This window comes from Microtus pennsylvanicus, chromosome 6 (genome assembly GCF_037038515.1).
Source record: "Microtus pennsylvanicus isolate mMicPen1 chromosome 6, mMicPen1.hap1, whole genome shotgun sequence".
Lineage (NCBI taxonomy): Eukaryota > Metazoa > Chordata > Mammalia > Rodentia > Cricetidae > Microtus > Microtus pennsylvanicus.
Genome location: NC_134584.1, coordinates 113,568,898 through 113,577,647, shown reverse-complemented (window position 1 = coordinate 113,577,647; position 8,750 = coordinate 113,568,898).

The following is an 8,750-nucleotide window of genomic DNA, read 5'->3' as shown; positions in this document are numbered from 1 at the left end:
GTAGCCTTGGGGAGAGCTCATGTGATATGGGGGCTGGTGTGTTCTAGAATCTGTTGTCTGTAAGAGAGAGACCCAGGAAAGTGAAGAGTATACTTTGAAGCCAAGTCAGGAAGGCTTGAGACCAGGGAATCCAATGAACTTTTCTTAGCCAAGTTCAACGTCCTGCAACCAGAGCGCCAGGACTGCCAGCGTCCACGGTTAGAAAGAGAATGGATGTCAGCCCAGGCAAAGTAAATTCTTCTTTCTTTCTTCACCCCTTTTGTCCTTTTTGGGCCCTGAAACAATTGGAAGATGCCCACACCATTCATGAGGCAGCTCTTTATCCAGACTGCCAAACTCAAACTCCTCAGGAATCATCCCTCTAGACACTAGACGATGCTTTCCTGGCTCTCCAGGTACCGCTCTAGTCAGTCATACCGACACATCCAACCAACCAGCACAGCTTCTCCTCTTTACTTTTACACTTCAAAATGCTCCCAGAGTTTCTCAGCATTGAGAAACCTTGGGTGAGGATGCAGATTCAAGAAAGAGGCTTCTCATGGGAAGAAGAAATAAGGGGTTGACCGGGCAGGCCAGGCCAGGCCAGGGGACAATGCCAAAGAAAAAAGCAAGCTCAGGCAAAGTCACACAGGGGAGCTTCCACCGGATCCCATCAGGGCATCTTTGGAAAGAAAGCCATGTCCTATAATCCAGGGCAAGGGAGATGGGGAATTTCCCAGGACTGTACCTGTCTGTCTTTTGTGAACAGGAGGAGGTGGGGAGACATTGCTTAGCCCAGAATTTGTGGCTTCCTGTGCCCATGAGCAAAACTAGCTTCATTAACCCAAGATCAGACTCTCCAAGTCCTCCCATTGTAAGGAAAAGCCCACTGACACACAGTACAATGATATCCAAGGGCATGTGGGTAGGGAGGGCATTGACATTGCCCCTGCATTGTATAGGCTTTTGACAGGGACATCTTTAAGTTGATGCTTGCAGACCCTTACAGAGGCCTATAATTTGCTTTACTCTGCAGCTCGTTGTAGCGGTAAAATAAGTTAGCAAGTGGATAGATAATTCACACCTTGGTATAATGACCCCTCGCCTTGTACTTTTCAGACTGGCTGGCAGGGTTTTGTTCAGTCGGGTGAGGTTCCTCCTCTTTCTTTTCTGTTGTCTGCCTTCTGCTCTCTAGGGCCATGGGAGTTATCTCAGTTTGCCATCACACGCTGCCTGTACAAGAGCCATCATGCCCAGAAGAGAGAGGATGGAAGGTGGGCTGCCAGTAATGGCAAAATTTACTGAAGTTAAAGGAGGCACACTCTGAGCCAAGACCTGGTCCGACCCTGCTGGTGTCTAGGCTGGTGCCTGAGCCATAGGGTTAGATGTGATCAGCTCTAGCTGGATTTCCACATTCTAAAGGCAGGGTGTGCGCACACATGCATCTCAAGTCTAATGTAATGTACCTGCGGGGGGCAGTGGACATCTTCATGTGTCCACCCTCAAGCTCATTCCACCTTGTGTAAGACAAGGAGGTTCAAAGCTCAGGTCAGGGAAGCTGATCCAGGGACCCTCTCATCTCTACCTTCCATCTTGAAACACTGGAATTAATTATAGTCACATGGCATCATGCCTGGCTTTTTCTTGGCTTCTGGGTACTCTGGATTCACATCCTCAGTTTTGCAGCATGGAGCTATCTCTCCAGCCCTAGATGTCCACTTTCTAAGTTGCTGGTGGCCTCTAGGATTTGAGCCCTTCAGTTTCTCCCTCCGGCAAACCCATTTGGGCACGTTCAGTTTGAGCCAAGGTTGAAGTGTTCTGTCACATTTGGGGGAAGATGTAAGAGAACAACCATGTCCCCCGCAGCTCTGCGCTGTTCAACAAAGGCATCTGGAGTGAGTGCTCCCAAGACAGCTGCTCGAGTGTACAGACCCCAGGGCATCCGGGAAGCAGACTCAGGCTCCACTCTCCAAATCCACTCTATCCTAGAGGTCACCCCAGTGGAAAGCCCTCAATGTTCCACTGCACCGCAGGGCACTGAGGTCCTCGTCAGCATCACTTCACGGACATCAATTACACCTCTGTGTGAATTTTGGCATTTCCCTCAGCCGGTCTGTGCTCAGCTTACATTGCTTAAAGCTGCGCGGACGCTCAGTGATGACAGCCGAGCCCAGGTGTGGACAGGCTGGGAAGAACTGGATGCTGGGACATCATCTGTGATCCTGCCTTACTCATCTGGCCACCGACCGCTCAGGTTCAGCTGCCTCAACACATGCCAATTGCCCCAGGTTTAGACGCCGTGCTACTGTAGCACAGTGAAGATGTGAACTGAATGGCGGGGAGTCCAGTGTGGGGTGTGAATTGAGGACTCTGATCACCCCCTCCTGTGTTTAGAGAGATAGCCAAAAGTCTACCAAAATTTTAAAAGAGAAAGAAACAATAAAGGTGACTAGATACCCGGTAAGAGGTAGAGGTTGGGGATTGGAGTTTGTGTTATAGTACTTGTCTAGAATGTACAAGCTTGATCCTCTGCAGGGAGATGATGATGATGATGACGATGATGATGATGATGATGGATGTAGCAACAATAGGCTTACGACACTCAGGGACAACCACAGCAGAAAGTCTTTGGGTGCTAAACCTGTGGGGTGGTTGAGAACTTGAGCTGTATGGATGAGGATGCTTGCTGTAAGAATCTTTGAAAGACATCTCTGGAGAAGTGATGTTGGAGCTGAGATGAGTCAGGTACCAGGGCTACACACAGGAGAATGATGGTGCAGAGACTGTGAGCTTAGAAAGCATTTGACATGTTTGGAGAAGGGGGAGGGGAGTGTGTGTGGCAGAGTAGAGGTAGAGGGAACATGGGGGGACAGGGTTGATGCTGGAGAGATAAGAAGGGGCATCTTTGCTGTGGTAGGAGAGGGTTTTATTTTTGTCTTCAGTCCTCAAGATAAAAACTCATAGCTGTGTGTCTGCTATGTAAGCACTCTACCCTTGAGCTCCATCCCCAGTCCTGTTTCTCCCACCCCTGGCAGTGGGAAGCTAAGGAAACACGCTAAGTGAGAGAATAGCTCTATTTCTGGGAGCTTAGATGGCCTGCTCTACACTAGCAGGTCACTGTTCTGACCACCTCCTTCATCCTATGAAAGCTAGCTCCTTCTCAGCAACAGCAGCTCTGTGGCTTGCCCAGCGAAAGCGTTCTACACTCACGCTTAGAATGTGGATGTGGAGGGAGGGTTTGCCTACAGCTCTCTGCTTTGGGCCTTCCGTTGTCCATGGTGACTATAGTTTCAACAACACTAACACTCAGCACAGTCCAAAATGGTGGCTTTTACCTATCTGGTTGGCCCTTCTCTCATATCTATGATTTCCTCCTCCCCCAGACTTTCATGCATCCGGGACCAACTTCTTTTTAAAAGTATTCTTATTTTATGTCTGTCTGTCTGTCTGTCTGTCTGTCTGTCTGTGTATGTGTGTATCTTTGTGTATCACATGCAGGCAGTGACCAAGGAGGCCAGAAGAGGGCAGCATATTCCCTCGAACTGAAGTTACAGATGGGTTGAGCTACCATGTGTGTGCTGGGAATTGAACTGGGGTCTTCCCTATGAGCAGCCGGTTCTCTTACCTGCTGGGTTAACTCACCGGCTTCTGGATCAACTTCTTGAAGGGTAACAGGGAATCTCTATTCATTCCCCAACCGTCTGTGTAGAGTTTCTATTCAATTTATGGTTAACGTAATAGTCCACACAGAGGCTCTGCTCAGCATTCACGTGTATTATCGTACTCGATTTGCACGATGTCATTCTCTATGCCAGTCTTCTTTGCCAGGTGCACTGTGAAGCAGTCTGAGGGCTGACAGATAAGCTGCTCAAGGGAATAAAATACTGTGTGGCAGAACAGAGTTCAAAACCATGCCCATGCTCTAAGTCCCAAACCACTGGCTGTACGATCTTATCTGTAGAAGGATGCCAAGGCTCAAGCTTCCTCCCACTGTACACAGCATCCCCCAGTCGTTGCTTCACACTGGTTAAATCTTGCAACCTTCTTGCTTCAGACTCCCTGGTTTCCAGTGTCATGGATAACACTGCTCATCACCCCGAGCCTCCTGAAGACAGTGGGAGCTCCAGTCCTGGGAACAGTAGAAGGCCTCTGGTTAGGAAGCCTTTGCTTCACTTTCAGAGTGCTAATCTGTCAAGGTCAGGAGCAAGAAGAAAAGAGAAAAATCAGAGGAATTAGCAAATTGATGTTTTAGCTCCAACTGGAGGTAAGCCATGGCTCACGAGTTACCGAGCTGACATCACTTAGATCACTTTACAGACAGGCAGCTCAGAACGAGAAATTGTCAGTGTTTATTTGCACAGATGCAGTGGAGAAAAACACTTTTCTGTGGGTCATTTTAGCACAGCTGATGGACTGATAATGGATGCTCTACCATCTGCCAACAGCCAAGCCTCTGGGTCCATCAGGGATCATCGTTAACCGCAGTGGTGATACTGAGACAGGAAGTGGATGGTTTGGGTCTCTCCTGTCCAAACCCTGTATTTATATTTTAAACCAAACATAAGCCCCCTCTTGCTGACTTGGCCCTCCCTGGTGTTCCTGTACCCTCCAGTCTTTATTTACTTCCAAGAACACTTGCTGATTAGAGTTGTTTATATCTCTGGAGACCCTGGGCTTGCATCACTGTTCACAGTATCCCATCTGATGAAGCAGGCTCATGAGCCTCCCCACTCCCGCTGTGCAATGGAACGAAAAGGAAGTATTAGCAAACCTGTGGCAGAGATGCTGAGAACTTGGGAGTCCTGCTGTGACTTTCATTGGAAATCCATGACAGACCCATCATTCATCCCACATTCTTGGGCCATGAGGAAGAGGAGCCACACCATGTTCCTTGTACTCATGCTTGAGCATCTGTGAGAAGGTGGCTAAGGCCATGAAGGGGTCAGGTTCCGGGTAATACAATGGCATAGATACCTCTGAGCTGTCCTCCTCCTCCTCCTCCTCCTCCTCCTCCTCCTCCTCCTCCTCCTCCTCCTCCTCCTCCTCCTTCTTCTTCTTCCTCTTACGTATTTGAGTGCTCTAGTTACATATATACCTTTATGCCAGAAGAGGGCATCAGATCCCACTAGAGATGGTTGTGAGCCACTATATGGCTGCTGGGAATTGAACTCAGGTCCTCTGGAAGAGCAGCCAGTCCTCTTTAACTGCTTTGCCATCTCTCCAGCCCCAAGGGTTCACATTCTTACCCCCTAGAATTATGATATCAGTCTGTCATCTCTGAGCCTCTTTATAATAAAACGAGAATAATCTCTTGAGAAGCATTATCCAACTACCACCAATGTGCCAGGTACCAACTCTGCTATTTGCGGGCATAGCAGGATGTGGTCCATCTGTTGGAAGAATGGACTGCCAGTGGAAGGCACCAGAGACATACCAGCAAATGAGCAGGGCATGATAGAAACCATGTATTTTTCCATCTATTTTTATGAAGAGGTGGCATGGGAAGGAGGAGGAATTCCTCATGTTAAGGTGACCCCAGATCATAAAATGATTTCCATTGCTATGGCATACCTGTAAGTTAGCTACTGTTATGAACTGTAATGTGTTTTTGGAGATAGAGTATTGCCAAAGGGGTTGCAACCACAGCTTGAGAATTGCTGATATATTTGATGGTACAATTTTTTTTCAAAGCAAGAAATTGCATTTTTCATTTTCCTTGATATAAAAATAACTAGTGGAAGACACGTTTTTGTGGGTTCCACATCTCCCACCCCAAAATATTCATGCTTTGATCATTATAACCTGTACATGTAATGTTCTGCACAGGAAAGGGGCACTTGGGTTTGGCAAATGAATGTAAAGCTAATTAGCAGATTTTAAAATGGATCATTTGGTATAATCCTCATGGGTTCAGAAGAAGACAGAAACATCAATGTCAGACCCATGTCATGAATAAAAGAATGGACCTGCCACACTGACTTTCAGAGTGATGGGAAGGGCCACCAGCTAAGGAATGCTAGTAGCCCCTGCTTGCTTAAAGGGAAACAGAGACTGGCCCTAAAATCCTTAAATTTGAAATAATTAGAAAGTCTTGACTTGAACTCAAAGAGTCTTGTCTCCAGAATTATAAGACTTGTAGACTTTAAGCTACTCAGTTTGGGGCAATTTGTTACTGGAGTCACAGAAAATGCTAACTAGACATATGAATTGCAATGTTTATACAGACTTTTATGAATGGTTTGAACTGAGAAAAGAAACCGAATAAGATTTAAAGACATACAATGTCAACGGAACATGTAGGTTCACACATGTTGAGTAAACACATCATTTACAGGTATGAAAAGGATGGTTCTTGGCTACCTCACAGTAGAACTTACAAGAAACCAACTAAGAATTGAAATCAAGGGTGAATGTTGAAAGTAATGCCCAGTGTGGTGGCTTACTCAACCTTAACACTTGGTAGTTGAGTAGGGAGATGACTGTGCATTGGGGACCAGACTGGCTTACAGAATGAGTCCCAGACCAGCCTAGGCTAGAGGGTGACACTGTATCTAAAAAACAAAAAAGGAGAAAGATGAAGGAGACAAGGGGATGGCAGGGGCTCTAGTATGCACAAGGAAGGAACCGGCAAACCAAGGGATGTGATTTTTTCTTTCCCTTTGTCAGGTGTAGAAAGCAGAGCTTAAAGATTTTCACTTTGCATGACTCAGATGGGGTGTATTGAATGAGTACAATGTCTTTGGAACACGAAAACCAGCCATAAGGTACAACATAACCTTCTTCATAAACACGAACTACTCTGCTAGATTGGAATCTGAGCTTCAGGACAATCTCTCTTTCTTTCCTCTATAAAATTTTTATTTGTTATTATCATGTGTTTGTTGGATGTATGTGTCCAGTCATGAATCCAGAAGCATGCTTGTGGAGATCAGAGGACAACCCAATGAAATCCATTCTCTTCACCTTTTTGCAGTTTTCAGGGATTAAACTCGGCTCTCTGTGATTGTGCTGCAAGCTCCTTTTCCCACTGACCCAGCCCCTCGCAACCCCAATCTCTGTTTCCTACATGATAATTGCTCCAGGAATCAATGCAGTGCCTGGCACATAGTGTGTTTTCTGGAAATAGTTGCAAAGGGATCAAATGTTGGAGGAGAGCTGCTGGTTGTTGGTTTTCAGCTGCCCAGCTAGCTTAGACCCGAAATAATCACACAGAAACTATATTATTTAAATCACTGCTTGGCCCATTAGCTCTGGCTTTTTAATGGCTAACTCTTACATATTTATTTAACCCATCTCCATTAATCTGTGTATCACTATGTGGCAGTGGCTTACTGGCAAAGTTTTGGCATGTCTGACTGGCCATGGCTCCATGGCGTCTCTCTGACTCCACTCTTCTTTCTCCCAGCATTCAGCCTTGCTTTCCCAGCCTTCTTAAGTACTGCCTTGCTATAGGTCCAAAGCAATTTCTTTATTCATTAATGGTAATCACAGCACACAGAGGGGACTCCTACATCAATCTAATGAGAGACAGGATGATGGATGGAGATGGAGTGAGTGCCCTTGGCTCCACTCAAGGCCAAGGCTGAGAAGCAAAGCGCTAGTTACCCCACCTTTAACTGACTTCCTGTTCACACCAAGCCCTCACTAAACATCTGCTCCACGTCTGACACAGAAGTAAAAAATGCTGCTGGGGGCTATTTTGAAAAAAAAAGAAAAAAAACGTGTGGATTCTGTTGTGTGTCTTCCCTGACTGTTTAAGACGTAGACAGGTGACATTTGTCACACAGGAAACAACACAGACAAAGTCTCAAGAACAAAGGAGCCAGTGAAGGAGGAGGAATGACAGAGAACATTCTAGAAGTTGAGTGCATTGCTTCCGAAAACCAGGTGTTTAAAGTGCTCACCTGGAGTGTTTGAATTAATGTTCAACTCTAGGAAAGCCCTCTCAAGTTTGCCCCTGTGACTTTGAAGGTTAGAACAGAGAGGGATCTGTTGATCATGGGGCTCTTCAGAGCATGAAGAGAGGAAAGAGGGGGGCAGGCTGCGTTGGTTGAAAGCAAGCTGGCTCTGTGCTCTCCCGGCCTCACCTCGCCTCGCTGTGCCTGAGAGGCTGTGGTCAGCTGGCCAGCTGGCTGTCCCGCTGTCCTGCTTCTTGGTGGCCTCACCAATAGGCATTTCTGATGAGTCTCTGCCTGCTGAGTGTTCTTGGAAAGAGTCAGGGGAAGCCGAGGGGCTCGCAGATAAGGTCTGCTGCCTTTGCTGCAGTTCTTGGCAAGTCCCTGCCCAGGATTTCCCGGGGCTGCCTGAATGAACATCAGGAGGAGTGAGAGGTCACACGTGGGTGGCAGAAAACTCTGGCATCTCCAAGGCAACAGTGTGATCTCCACTTCTGGCTTATAACTGGGACTCAGGCCCACTCTGTCCACCATTTGTGGGAGAGGTGGCTTTATATAACTAAGAAGTCTGCCAGATTCACCTGTTCAACCTGTATACCCCAAACACCTGCGGAAGTTCAGAAGCTTTTTGTGATGGGCTGGGAACAGGAAAACAAAAACCCAGGGAAATGCCCTTTTCTCCTCAAGTGTTGGCTGCGCTTTCGTCTCTACCTCCTCTCATGCTGTGGTGACTGCCCCTTCCATGGCAGAGGGGATAATGTCTTTTTTTTTTGGTGTGTGTGTGTGTGTTCTTACAGCATCTAGTGGGAAGAGGCCAACTTCGTTTCTGAACTTCTACTCTGTCCAGCATACCCCTCCCTAACCAAGAATTATCCA